Raw genomic sequence first — 15,878 nt, 5'->3', positions numbered from 1 at the left:
AGAATGCCGGATGCTAGAAGGATTTGAAAATTCGAGTTTTTTCCACGCAAAATAATAGTCCATGAAGTGCGGGAGCCGAGTAAAATACTGCACTGAAACCCTTGTAGTCGTTATTTGAAGTGCAATAAGAAAGCAGAATTTTTTTCAGTGTCGAGAACTGTTGGTCTGAATGTTTCCATTTTTAAGACTCTTACAGATTTTTTTCAGTCACTATTTATGAACTGAAATTAAAAAAAAATTTTTTGATCCACTTTTTTAAGTAAAACATATCTAACGTCCCATCCCCATCTAAGAAAACCATAAAATCGATTAAAAACTTTCCATGTAACAATCAGAATAATCAAATAGTTTGTTCCGAAATGTCTTTCAAAACAAATGACGCTCGAACATTGTTTTTTGTTACTGGTAGACCACCCAGCCCCTCAAAAAGTAAGGAACACATTTAGCCGTGATTACTCGTGAGACTAACGTGTGGTGTCATATTGAAGTCTTTTCAGTCGTTTATCAGATACCAAAAGATGTTTTTACAAAATGATTCCAGAGTCTACAAAGATTGGTGTGAATACGTCTGGTTTTCGGCTAATTCAGCGCATAGCGAAGAAAGAGTTCTCTAAAAGGCCGGAAATTACGTCAGTAAGGAAGCAGTTTTAGATTTCCAAATTAATTAACTAGGTTATGAAGAAACTTTTGAAAATGATCACTTGAATTGAAACTAATTTTTATTGCAAATGTTTATTTCTAATGATCATTTTATAATGGTGCCATTAACATATTGTTAAAGTGCGATCCAGTAATACGTTTAAACTTTTCAAAAATATTCTATCAATATTTTACAATTTCATTGTCCTATTCTTTTTTGAACCTAATATCCAGCTGAGTCGCAGGAAAGTGTCGATTAATTTTAACGGTTTAGATAAAAAACAGTTTCCGATTGATTCAGTCCTGCACACCAATGGTTTTGTACTTTTTCAGATACAAAAATTTGAGAATCAACGGGCGGTTTATTCTAGAACAAAATAGCAAAAGCTGGGAAGCTGCTTTGAACTCCAAGGATTTTAGCAAATACGCTTACAGCAACCAATTTGTTAGCTTCTTTCTGCACTACACTTGACTGCCCAAGAAGTCTGCTGAAGTGGGGTTGGGTATAAGACTCCACGAATCAAAACACTTTTGTCAAAAAAGTTGAGCGCTGCCAAACCAGTCAATGGCCAATGTTTAGCTTGCATGATCATGAAAGATTTTGTTTATCCTGCAAGAGTCTTGCAAATTATCTTTATCTTGCAAGATTCCTGCAAGATAACCATTGAAGCATTTAAGGATTAAACGTCAAATTGGTTCTTTTAAAAATTGTAACTCTAAGCTGAAAAAAACGATGCTCCGAGGCTCCAACACCCAATTTTAAAGACATACCTCAAAAACCAAGTCTGGTGAATAGCTTTGTTTTGAAGAAAAACTTACCTAATGTGGCTTCAAGTACATAGAAAAATCTTTATCAAGAGTATTTCATTTGGTAATTAAAAAACAGCTCAACATCCTCGTTTTGGAGCAGCAATAAAAACTGTGGAATCCGCAAAAAAGTTTGTGGAATCCGGAACAGTTTGTGGAATTCATGAACAAATGATAATAAATGTGTTTAGTAAAACTAAGCTGTCGTGAAATCCGCAACTGTTTGGAAGCGCTCTTACTTTTTGGTAAAGTTTAAAAATCTTGTCTCTGGAATCCAGGAACATACAGACAAAAAATTGAGCGCCTATTCTCGTAATGTAAGAATATGATCGGATCATTCATTGTTAGTGGCTCAGAAACCGGCTATCATTGTTTCTTATTCAGTCTGATATATATATTTTTTTCCCTTTTCTGTATAAAGCAATCAGCGAATGGAAATTGTTATGGTTTTCTTCGATTCTGATTGTTGAATTTTGTCATTCAGTGCCTCCATCATGCGATTAGCCACCCATTGAGTTGAGCTCCATAAATTAAAGACCGAGGTAGATTTAAATCTAGTATGAGCAAAATGAGTTACTTCTCATTCAGTGGAATACTGCAACTTTGTAGAAATGTTGTTAGATGAATAAAAGGTCATGTTCAAATAAAACTGGTTTGAATACTGGACTCCACAGACTGGAGATAGTAGTATTGTATCGTGTCCCGGATCCTAAGGGGGGGGGGGTCCTCACGTAAAGCAAAATCCTAGGAAAGGGGTCCTTAATTTTTTGGAGGAACATCATCCTAGGATTTTGTAAACGAAAGAAATTTTCCACCCAAAAAGCAGAAGACCCCCTACTTAGGATCTTGCTAAACTTAGCTTAACAAAAAGGGACACGATACAAAATTCTTTCTAATTCCAATTTTTGGGCTCCTAATTATTGGTCCTGGTTAATTATATGAATCATTTTAATTGTTATATTTGTTTCGGGCAAAAGAACTTCCGACCTAGTTGAAGTTGGTTAGTGAATGTGGAATTGACTTTTATGGTACAAAATGAAAAATCGCCGGCAATTTTGGCAGCGTAGCTTAACTGTTGGCAGCAGTAAACTAATTCCGTAACTTGACCTATATTTTATTGTGAAAAGGCAGTAAATTGAAATTAATTCTCCAAAGGCGGCGGCCGTTTCTGGAAAGAATCTGCCAAATGATAAATTCGTCAAATTTTGAAATGAGAAAAACGAAATTAGAAGGAACTTGCTGTTTTTCAGACATTGATAATTAATTTATACAATTTAGAGGGTTTTCAGCCATACAAAAATTCGAAGTTCCAAACCGGGCAGGAACAGTATGCTGTTTCTCTAGAGGGGAATGGAAGTTTCAATGGGGAAAGGACGAGTGGAAAAAGGAAAAGGGGAAAGAAATATGAAAAATGCACCGAGCTTTTTGCCAAAACATAGTGCATTTCTACAAAACAAATGTGTTTCCGGTAGTTCATCTGGTTATTTACCACCGGAAACTAGACAAGTCTAAGAGTTTCTACTAGGTATCTTTTATCTCCTCTGGCTGACCTTTAGCAGCTTAGAGAGACGTTGGAAAAACCATTAAAATTGGATAAAACCGAGCTACTCCAACTGATTCAGAAATACTTCAAGAAAAGAATACGTTCTTAAAACAGACTTATTATGACTGTTCTAACCGAAGAACCGTTTTCTAGCTTTTTCTCATTCTTTGTTAGATCTAATAACTTTATTTGCTTGTTTCAATTAGGTTGAGACCTTATGGCGGCTTAATTGGTATGAAAAACTGTTCTTTGGAAAAGTACTTGAACGACTCCAAGTTTTTATGATTGCACGCTTTTTCACGACGATGCAGCCGAATTTAAACATGAACTTATGAGGAGTGTCCAACGTACTGTTATATGATTCCCGAGAACTATAACCACAGCTTTCTGGGCCATTTGAGTGGAATAGATTTCTGTCTTTTCAATAACTTGAAACAGCCGAAAGTCGATCATTGAATTTTTTATCTGCACAATGTTCAATGCTATGCAGTTAACTTTTGAACACTGGCAGTCTGTAGCTCTGTCATGTGCACACCACCATATGTCTGCAAACCATCGATCTCGAAAAAACTTATTTCCCCTCTGCCAGAATCATAATTTGAATTTTGAGTCCCAAATTAACTGGAAATTTGAGAACTTTTTAGCCGTCTCTTTTTAATTAATGGCCTTGAGAACGGTTTCACGATTTGGTAGCGTTAAATTGAGCCGTTCAGTAGTTCAAGGAATACTTGCTAACTTTCTCACTTAGTTTACTTACTCTACCTAACTTTTAAATTTTACTTTATGTTTACTTTTGATTCAACTTCTTTTCACTCTGCGTTTTTTCCTTTTACTTGGTTACTGTCATGCTTTGATTAATTTTACTTTACTTAACTTTACTTTACATTACTTAACTTGAATACACCTAATTTCATACTTATTAAAACTTAAAAAATAACTTATCAACACACTTTTTACTGAAGTACTAACATACATACCTTTTGCATAGATGCATACAAACATACACACATAATTGTACACATAGAGACAGACAAAACAACAAGCATATATTGCCTAAATTTACTTCTTTTACTTATATCGCTTATTTTTTTAACGTGATTTGACTTTACTCAACACCAGCTAATTAACTTTACTTTGATGTTTTCACTGCAATTTGGGTTCTCTCTTTACTTTACTTTACTTTACTTTGCCTTACTTCATCTTACTTTCTTTTACTATACCAACTCGCCTACTTACTTACTCACTTACTTACTAACTTACTTACTTACTTACTTATTTACTTACTTACTTAATTACTTACTTACTTACTTACTTACTTACTTACTTACTTACTTACTTACTTACTTACTTACTTACTTACTTACTTACTTACTTACTTACTTACTTACTTACTTACTTACTTACTTACTTACTTACTTACTGACTTACTTACTTACTTACTTACCTACTTACTTACTTACTTACTTACTTACTTACTTACTTACCTACTTACTTTTTACATACTTACTTACTTACTTACTTACTTACTTACTTACTTACTTACTTACTTACTTACTTACTTACTTACTTACTTACTTACTTACTTACTTACTTACTTACTTACTTACTTACTTACTTACTTACTTACTTACTTACTTACTTACTTACTTACTTACTTACTTACTTACTTACTTACTTACTCACTTACTTACTTACTTACTTAATTACTTACTTACTTACTTACTTACTTACTTACTTACTTACTTACTTACTTACTTACTTACTTACTTACTTACTTACTTACTTACTTACTTACTTACTTACTTACTTACTTACTTACTTACTTACTTACTTACTTACTTACTTACTTACTTACTCACTTACTTACTTACTTACTTAATTACTTACTTACTTACTTACTTACTTACTTACTTACTTACTTACTTACTTACTTACTTACTTACTTACTTACTTACTTACTTACTTACTTACTTACTTACTTACTTACTTACTTACTTACTTACTTACTTACTTACTTACTTACTTACTTACTTACTTACTTACTTACTTACTTACTTACTTACTTACTTACTTACTTACTTACTTACTTACTTACTTACTTACTTACTTACTTACTTACTTACTTACTTACTTACTTACTTACTTACTTACTTACTTACTTATTTACTTACTTACTTACTTACTTACTTACTTACTTACTTACTTACTTACTTACTTACTTACTTACTTACTTACTTACTTACTTACTTACTTTCTTACTTACTTACTTACTTACTTACTTACCTACTTATTTACTTACTTACTAACTTACTTACTTACTTCTTTTTCACATAATCACCTACTTTTTACTTACCTAATTACTTACTTACTTTTTTTTTTACTTGCTTACTTGCCTTCTTACTTACCTACATACTGACTTACTTACTTACAAATCTTCTTACGAACCTCCTTTCGTGTTTACTTACCTACTTTTTTGCTTACCATCTTACTTTTTACTGAATTACTTACTTGCTTGCTCACTGACTTCCTTACTTACTCCCATACTTACTTACACTTTTCTCACTTACAGTCTTACAATTAAGTCCATTATACTTTTTTATATTAGTTTACTTCTTTTTTACTTAAGTTTTCTTTGTTTTAATTTATTTTACTTTAACTTTTATTTTAACAATTTAACTTAATTTTTCCTTACTTTCCTTTATTTTCGTTTACTCACTTACTTACTTATTTACTTACTTACTTACTTACTTAATTACTTTTTTACTTACTTAATTCTTACCTACTCTTTCACATACTACTGACTTACTTGATTACTTCTTTTTTCACTTACTCACCTACTTACTTGATTACTTACTTACTTACTTACTTACTTACTTACTTTCTTACTTACTTACTTTCTCAGTTAATTACTTACTTTCTTTTTTACAAACTTACCTATTTATTTATTTTTTTCTGCCTCGTTAAAAAAATAAATAAGTAAGTTTGTAAAAAAGAAAACTACTTATTTAGTTACTTACTAATGGATGGTCGGCGAGATGATGCACAGCTTACTGGTTGGCTTTCCAGTTTTACTTCACTTTACCTAAACTTAATTAAATTTAGGGTATTTTACTGACCTTCTTTACTTTACTTCACTTCAGCTTACTTTTTTTAGTTTAGCGTTAGTCTTACAATTACTTTGCCTTAGACTTTGTTCTCTTTACTTTGCTTTGATTTACTTTACCTAGTCTTATTTTACTTTAACCGTTTTTATTTTAATGTATTTACCTAAAGTCACAATAAACTTACTCACTTTACTTTACTTTACTTTTATTTTACTTTATCTTCACTTTATCTTACTTCACCTTGATGTACATTATTTTAGTTTAGTTCACTTAACTTACTTAACAAAACTCCATTCTTTAATTTCTTTTCAATTAAATCCTCACTTATTCTTTTTCTTGACGTCTGTATCTGACTGGATGTAGTAAAGCTTTGTTTCTTTACCTTTTCACATTTACATACTCCTACTTACCTAACTAATTTTACTTTAAATTACTTCTCTTAATTTTTTCCTCCTAATTTAACATAACTTCCCTGAAATCTATATACCTATACCTACTTAGTTACCTGCTTAGTCATTTACTGCCTTACCTAGTTATTTATTTAATATTTTCTTGCATATTTTCTGATATACTTATTTAAAAACCTACACACGTTTTTTTTCAAATTTCTAAATACACAATTACATTGATCAATTAGCTGGTGAAAAAAAATATTGCTTATAGTAACAAAAAGATAACTCTATTCCTGTAAAGTATCTGAATCCAAAGTACGGTAGTAATGATAGATACTTTGAAAACTCAGAGATTGAGCCAATTTTATTTTTAAATAGCCATATCTATGAGTAGTGACACCTTTATTTCAATAGAACAAAAGTTAAAACTTTGATTGTTGGGTTGGTTGGAAAGATTTACGGAGGGATAGCTAGATCTACCAACGGATAGAAAGCTGTATGAAGGGATGGTTTGATGAGTGACTGGTTGGAACAAAACCTGATTGGATGAATGGATGGCTGTATAGACGGTTAGATGAACAGATGGCTAGATAGCCGTAAGACAGGATCGATCAGGCTGATTGAAAGCTGGTAGGTTATATGAATAATGGCTTCATATATGCATGGAAAACTGATGAATGAAGTATGGCTTGATGGATGTTTGGTTTTATGATGGATGGATGGCCTTATGATGGATGGATGGATGGCTTGATGAATGGATGTATCGATACATGGATTGTTTGATAGATGGAAGGTTGGCTAGATAAATAATTGAATCGATTGTTGGATGGATGGCTGAATTTCTGGACTGATTGAAAACTGATAGAAGTATGACTAAAAAGAAGTTTGGACGGATAACTTACTGGATAGACAATGGTCGGCGAGATGATGCACAGCTAGATGGATGGATGACAGGATAGATGAATGCTTGGCCGAATAGCTTGATAAATGACTGAATGGATAGTTGGCTCGGAGGATGGATGTTACGATGGATGGTTGGCAGGGTTGGACCATGCGTGGCTGAATGGCTAAATAATTAGCTAGATGGATTGGCGAGTGGAATTTTAAGTGTCTGAATGGATGGATAGCTTGGTGGATGAGAAATTGAATGATAGCTGGACGTCTGGTTGGATAGCTAGATCGATCGGTTTTTTGGTGAACGGATAACCGGGAGTAACAGGTAAGATGGATGGATGGCTGATTGCATGGATGGATGGTTGATTAGACGTAAATTTTTTGGATGAATGAATAGATGGATGGCTGGCTGGTTATTCAGATGGATGGAAAGATTAATGCCACTTGGATGAATGACTGATTGAATAGATAGCTTTGTGGATGAATGGATGAAAAGATGTTTGGGTGGCTGAAAGGATGGACGATGAGTTTATAGATTGCTGGTGTATGATTGGTTGGATGGATCAATGGATGAATAATGGCTCATTGGATAAACTGATGTATGGCTACTTGGGTAGTTATTTGGATAGATAGACTGATGCCGCTTGGACGGATGACTGATTGGATAGGTAGCTTCGTGGATGATTGGATAATAAGATGTTTGGATGGCTGAAAGGCTGGACGATGAGTACATAGATTGCTGCTGCATGGATGGTTGGATGTATCAATGGATGAAATAATGGCTAGTCGGATTAATGGATGTTTGGCTGACTTGGTAGTTAGATGGATGGATAGACTGAGGCCGTTTGGATAGATGGTTGATTGGATAGATGGCTTTGTGAATGGATGGATCATAGGATGTTTGGGTGACTGAAAGGCAGGACGATGAGTACATAGATTGCTGCTGTATGGTTGATTAGATGGATCAATGAATGACGTAATGGCTCGTATGATGAAAGAATGTATAGCTGGCTGGAAAGTTAGATGGACGGATAGATTTATGCCACTTGGATGGATGATTGATTGGTTAGATAGCTGTGTGGATGGGTGGATGATAAGATGTTTGGGTGGCTGAATGGATGGACGATGAGTACATAGATTGCTGCTGTATAAAGCGTTGGACGGAACAATGGATAAATAAATGGCTCGTCGGATGACGCGATGCTTGGTTGACTGGTTGCATAGTTGCTTGATGGATAGATGACTGGTTGAATGGTTGCTTGACAGGTTAAACAGATGGACGTTTTTACTAATTGCGAATGGCTTGATAGATGTAAGGATAGGTGGGCAGATATCTGGATCTAGGACCGGATGTATAACCTTTGTACTACACTACTCTATGCTGTCCTGTTCTCTTTAGTCATTACTGTATACGATATAGCTAAACATGGAAACATATCCTAAGACCATTTTTACTTCGAAAAGATTGCAAATTTTTGTCCAGCCATTTAAGTGGAGCACCAAAAACACTCATTATCTAGCTAGCAAAAACAATTAGCACATAAAACTTTCAAACGCTTGTCATACTTTACGTGATGATTACAAAAAAACTTGTAAGAGCTTTGAAAAACTTTACGAAATTCTGATTAAAAGTATTTGGTCAGCTTTTTTGTCAATAGATACTTCGTAGCATGTGTTGTCGTAGTAACCCGCCCAGGTCTTAGAGGATAGAAATTGGTTTTTTACTTTTAAAGGCCAGAATATTAATCATATGAATTAAGTAAATTAATCAGACTAAATTTAAAAACTTCAATCTCAAAATTTGGCGAAAAAAGTCTGTTATTTTAGTTTTGAGAAAAAACCATTTAATTTTTAGACAAACTATACAGTTTACCATTGTTATATCAAATGAGCCTCCAGAGTCTGAAAATTTAATCATTAGGCTTAAAAAATTTTATTCGTTAATAATTTGACATTTGAGAGGCAATGAAGAGCAAACAGTGTTTTTTTAGGGGTAAAATTATTGATAATTTGTTTAGTTAAAGTTGAGCCTTGTTACCTCATGCAATTAGGACGCTCACTGTGTTTTCAGATATAAACACATAAAGATAAAGATTCAAATAGTTGAACCGAAATCTTTGATATTTTTTGTTTTATCCAATTTTTTTTTGCTAAAAACAAAAACAAATTACTCTTTTTACAGTGTCAATTGAACAATTTGAAACGAGAATACTCAAATCGTAACTTCAACAGCGTACCAACATGAAATGACTGATTTCTGTTGAAAGCAAGGTCAACTGTTTGATAATAGCGTTTTTAGTTCAAGTGCTTTGCAAATCTAGTTGTATTAGTTTCGAACGAACTTATCAAACACGTGACTCAAGGCACCAACACTAATATTTTGTAATCAAGCAATAAAGATTGATGAAAATTTTGTAAGTTGTGAAATGGATCTAGAACCTTCAGACGTCTTTGTTTTGGGCGAAAACGTTGACTGAAGAATGAAATTGCTGAAAGCTTTGTGAAACAAATGTTGTAGTTACGCTTGGCTTTGTTTATTGTATTATCTGGCGTCAATCTATTGGTAGCTTGCTTTAAAATAAATGAGTGAACAAACTCAGGTTTCGCCTGAGAATAAATGAATTTTTTTTTGCTAACGGATGTATTTGGGTCCGAGTAAATTGATTCGAGTGTTTTGGTGTGCAGTCTTCTAATAAATTGGACTTTAGTAAGAGTCAAGTTTTGTAATGAAAGTACCCTTTTAGAGTATGTTGTTCCTTTTTTCTATGGTAGCAGATGAAGTAGATTTTTAGGTTGATTTTTATAAGTCAAAGCTTCCAAAATATTATCAGTTTTGAAATAAAATTAAAAACGGCTGAAAAAAAAATGTTTTCAAATCAGCATGAGTTGTCCCATCTGCATACAAAAAAAACAGCTTTGAGTTATCTTTGACAGATTTAGAAAGGTTAGATCGATACAAATCAGCATAACAAGAAATTCTTAAGGCTGCATATGTGTGTTATTATATGCTACCATGATTTTTCAAACCATTTCATACAGAGTGTCACATAACACGAAGGCATGGCTTTTCGGTTATGCGGAGAGCGGACAAAAGTTCGGATTGCGGACAATAGCTATCTCGGTGTTGCTTCTTACTACAATCTTCGGGATCGTCTCTCGATATTATAGCCGGTTTGGCTCAGTTTTTAGTTCAACAAACACGATATTTATCAAATGAAAAGTCAAAAACCTGCTGTTGTGTGTTAATGCGCTATCCATGTTTGCCGAAACATTTCATATAAAGTCCCACAAAACCTAGAGGCATGGCCATTCGGTTTAACGGGCAGTAGCTATCCCGGCGTTGCTCGTCGCTACGCTCCTCGGGAACGCCTCTCGCTGGTAAAGTCGGTATGGTTCAACTTCTACCTGCAGAAGCGTGATAACTATCAAATGTGTAGTCCTAGAACTGTTAATGTGTGTTAATGCGCTGTGCGTGTTTCGCGAAAATTTTCATTTACAATCTTACAAAAACACAGAGGCATGGATGGTTGAATAAGCGGGCATTAGTTATCCCTGCTTGGCTCGTCGCTGCGCTCCTCGGGAACGCCTCCCGCTTCAATTGTAAATTTAGTTCTGCTTACACCTAAACAACTGCAATTTTTGTTCAGATAGGGTGATACCAAAGCAAAAAAAACCAATGCACTGATTTTTAAATGTGATGGTTAATTTTAATTAGTGATAACATGCTTTCCATGAAATATGACGTGTCCTTCTTTTCTTCTCTTCCAGCATTTTTTTTGCCCGTTAAGAACTCTCTCAAAAAATTTTTGAAGGGGCAAAAAAAATGCTCGATGAAAAGAAAAGAAGGACACGTCAGATTTCATGGAAAGCATGTTATCACTAATTAAATTTAGCCATCACACTTAAAAACCATTGAATAGGTTTTTTAATTTAAGGTGTAACCAAATTTACAAAATTTACTATAGAAGCGGGAGGCGTTCCCGAGGAGCGCAGCGACGAGCCAAGCCTGAATATTTATTGCCCGCTAATTCAGCGAGCCATGCTTTTGTGTTTTGTGAGATTGTATATGAAGTTTTTCGGCAAACATGCACAGCGCATTAACACACATAACAATTCTAGGACTACACATTTGTTAGTTATCATGCTTCTGGAGTTAAAAGTTGAACCATACCGACGTTACCAGCGGTAGGCGTTCCCGAGTAGCGTAGCAACGAGCATTGCCGGGATAGCTATTGCCCGCTAAACCAAATGGCCATGCCTCTGTATTTTGTGGGACTTTATATGAAATTTTCGGCAAACTTGGATAGTGCATTAACACACAACAGCATGTTTATGACTACTCATTTGATAAATATCGTGCTTGTTGAACTAAAAACTGAGCCACACCGACTATAAAATCGGGAGACGATCCCGAAGATTGTAGTAACGATCCCGAAGATTGTAGTGTGATTTGGCTCTGCTTACACCTCAACAACTGTGATTTTTATTCAGATAGGGTGATACCAAAGCAAAAAAAACCTATGCACTGATTTTTAAATGTGATGGTTAATTTTAATTAGTGATAACATGATTTCCATTAAATATGACGTGTCCTTCTTTTCTTCTCTTCCAGCATTTTTTTTGCCCGTTAAGAACTCTCTCAAAAAATTTTTGAAGGGGCAAAAAAAATGCTCGATGAAAAGAAAAGAAGGACACGTAAGATTTCATGGAAAGCATGTTATCACTAATTAAATTTAGCCATCACACTTAAAAACCATTGAATAGGTTTTTTAATTTGAGGTGTAACCAAATTTACAAAATTTACTATAGAAGCGGGAGGCGTTCCCGAGGAGCGCAGCGACGAGCCAAGCCGGGATAACTATTGCCCGCGAATTCAGCGAGCCATGCTTTTGTGTTCTGTGAGATTGTATATGAAGTTTTTCGGCAAACACGCACAGCGCATTAACACACAATAACAATTCTAGGACTACACATTTGTTAGTTATCATGCTTCTGGAAGTGAAAGATGAACCATAACGACATTACCAGCGGGAGGCGACCGCGAGGAGCATAACGACGAGCAACGCCGGGATAGCGATTGTTCGCTTAACCAAAGGGCCATCAAAACTCTGTGTTTTGTGGGACTTTTTATGAAATGTTTCGGCAAACAAGGATAGCGCATTAACACACAATAGCAGTTTTAGGACTACACATTTGATAATTATCACGCTTCTGCAAATGAAAGTTGAACCATACCAACTTTACCAGCGCGAGGCGTTCCGGAGGAGCGCAGTGACGAGCCAAGCCGGGATAACTAATGTCCGCTAATTCAACCAGCCATGCCTCTGTGTTTTGTGAGATTGTATATGAAATTTTTCGGCAAACACGCAAAGCGCATTAACACGCAATAACAGTTCTAGGACTACAAATTTGATAGTTATCATGCTTCTGGAAGTGAAAGATGAACCATAACGACATTACCGGCGGGAGGCGACCGCGAGGAGCATAGCGACGATCAACGCCGGAATAGCCATTGCCCGCTAAACCAAAAGGCCATCATGACTCTGTGTTTTGTGGGACTTTTTATGAAATGTTTCGGCAAACAAGGATAGCGCATTAACACACAATAGCAGTTTTAGGACTACACATTTGATAATTATCACGCTTCTGCAAATGAAAGTTGAACCATACCAACTTTACCAGCGCGAGGCGTTATGGAGGAGCGCAGTGACGAGCCAAACCGGGATAACTAATGTCCGCTAATTCAACCAGCCATGCCTCTGTGTTTTGTGAGATTGTATATGAAATTTTTCGGCAAACACGCAAAGCGCATTAACACGCAATAACAGTTCTAGGACTACAAATTTGATAGTTATCATGCTTCTGGAAGTGAAAGATGAACCATAACGAAATTACCGGCGGGAGGCGACCGCGAGGAGCATAGCGACGATCAACGCCGGAATAGCCATTGCCCGCTAAACCAAAAGGCCATCATGACTCTGTGTTTTGTGGGACTTTTTATGAAATGTTTCGGCAAACAAGGATAGCGCATTAACACACAATAGCAGTTTTAGGACTACACATTTGATAATTATCACGCTTCTGCAAATGAAAGTTGAACCATACCAACTTTACCAGCGCGAGGCGTTCCGGAGGAGCGCAGTGACGAGCCAAGCCGGGATAACTAATGTCCGCTAATTCAACCAGCCATGCCTCTGTGTTTTGTGAGATTGTATATGAAATTTTTCGGCAAACACGCAAAGCGCATTAACACGCAATAACAGTTCTAGGACTACAAATTTGATAGTTATCATGCTTCTGGAAGTGAAAGATGAACCATAACGACATTACCAGCGGGAGGCGACCGCGAGGAGCATAGCGACGAGCAACGCCGGGATAGCGATTGTTCGCTTAACCAAAGGGCCATCAAAACTCTGTGTTTTGTGGGACTTTTTATGAAATGTTTCGGCAAACAAGGATAGCGCATTAACACACAATAGCAGTTTTAGGACTACACATTTGATAATTATCACGCTTCTGCAAATGAAAGTTGAACCATACCGACTTTACCAGCGAGAGGCGTTCACGAGGAGCGCAGCGACGAGCCAAGCCGGGATAACTAATGTCCGCTAATTCAAACAGCCATGCCTCTGTGTTTTGTGAGATTGTATATGAAATTTTTCGGCAAACACGCACAGCGCATTAACACACAATAACAATTCTAGGACTACACATTTGTTAGTTATCATGCTTCTGGAAGTGAAAGATGAACCATAACGACTTTACCAGCGGAAGGCGTTCCCGAGGAGCGTAGCGACGATAAACGCCGGAATAGCTATTGACCGCTAAACCAAAGGGCCATCTTGACTCTGTGTTTTGTGGGACTTTTTATTAAATTTTTCGGCAAACAAGGATAGCGCATTAACACACAATAGCAGTTTTAGGACTACACATTTGATAATTATCACGTTTCTGCCAGTGAAAGTTGAACCATACCGAATTTACCAGCGGGAGTCGTTTACGAGGAGCGCAGCGACGAGCCAAGCCGTGATAACTAATGTCTGCTAATTCAACCAGCCATGCCTCTGTGTTTTGTGAGATTGTATATGAAATTTTTGGCAAACACGCAAAGCGCATGAACGCACAATAATAGTTCTAGGACTACACATTTGATAGTTATCACGCTTCTGGAGGTGAAAGTTGAACAATACCGACTTTACCAGCGGTAGGCGTTCCCGCTAATTCAACGAGCCATGTTTTTGTGTTTTGTGAGATTGTATATGAAGTTTTTTGGCAAACACGCACAGCGCATTAACACACAGTAACAATTCTAGGACTACACATTTGTTAGTTATCATGCTTCTGGAAGTGAAAGATGAGCCATAACAACTTTACCAGCGGGATGCGTTCCCAAGGAGCGTAGCGAAGAGCAACGCCGGGATAGCTATTGGCCGCTAAACCAAAGGGCCATCATGACTCTGTGTTTTGTGGGACTTTTTATTAAATGTTTCGGCAAACAAGGATAGTGCATTAACACACAACAGCATGTTTATGACTACTCATTTGATAAATATCGTGCTTGTTGAACTAAAAACTGAGCCACACTGACTATGAAATCGAGCGACGATCCCAAAGATTGTAGTAACAAGCAACGCCGGGATAGCTATTGTCCGCAATCTGAACTATTGTCCGCTTTCCGCATATCCTAAAAGCCATGCCTTTGTGTTCTGTGAGACTTTGTATGAAATGATTTGAAAAATCATGGTAGCATATTTTAACACACACCGGAAGCCTTAAGAACTTCTTGTTAGGCTGGTTTGTATCGATCTAACCTTTCTAAATCTGTCAAAGATAACTCAAAGCTGTTTTTTTTTGTATGCAGATGGGACAACTCATGCTGATTTGAAAACATTATTTTTTTCAGCCGTTTTTAATTTTATTTCAAAACTAATAACATTTTGGAAGCTTTGACTTATAAAAACCAACCTAAAAGTCTCTTTTTGCTGCTACCTTATAAAAAATTAACCAACTCTAAAAGGCTATTTTCGAAACTTGACAATTACTAAAGTCCAAATTATTAGAAGACTGCCAATTTACTCTGGCCAAAATAATTTCATTAGCGAAAAAAGTTTTCAATTATTTCCAAGTAAAACCTGAGTTAGTTCACTCATTTATCTTAAAACAATCTACCAATAGATTGACGCCAGATAACACAATAAACAAAGCAAAGCATAACTACAACAATTGTTTGAAAAAGATTTCAGCAATTTCATTTTTCAGTCAACGTTTTCGCCCAAAACGAAGACGTCTGAAGGTTCTAGATCCATTTCACAATTTACAAAATTTTTCATCAATCCTTATTGCTTGACTACAAAATATTAGTGTTGGTGCCTTGAGTCACGTATTTGTTAAGTTCGTTCGAAACTAATACAACTAGATTTGCAAAGCACTTGAACTAAAAACGCTAATATCAAACAGCTGACCTTGCTTTAAACAGAAATCAATCATTTCATGTTAGTA

General features: G+C 35.8%; 1 protein-coding gene across 6 annotated transcripts in view; it reads right to left on the bottom strand.

The window, feature by feature from the left end:
* LOC134854597 (protein Hook homolog 3-like) overlaps positions 1–15,878 on the bottom strand; it is a 377,820-nt gene that overhangs the window by 226,848 nt on the left and 135,094 nt on the right. The gene's annotated exons all lie outside the window — the stretch shown is intronic.

The sequence above is a fragment of the Symsagittifera roscoffensis genome, chromosome 9, assembly GCF_963678635.1.
Source record: "Symsagittifera roscoffensis chromosome 9, txSymRosc1.1, whole genome shotgun sequence".
NCBI lineage: Eukaryota > Metazoa > Xenacoelomorpha > Acoela > Convolutidae > Symsagittifera > Symsagittifera roscoffensis.
This window is presented reverse-complemented; position numbering and strand designations above follow the sequence as displayed.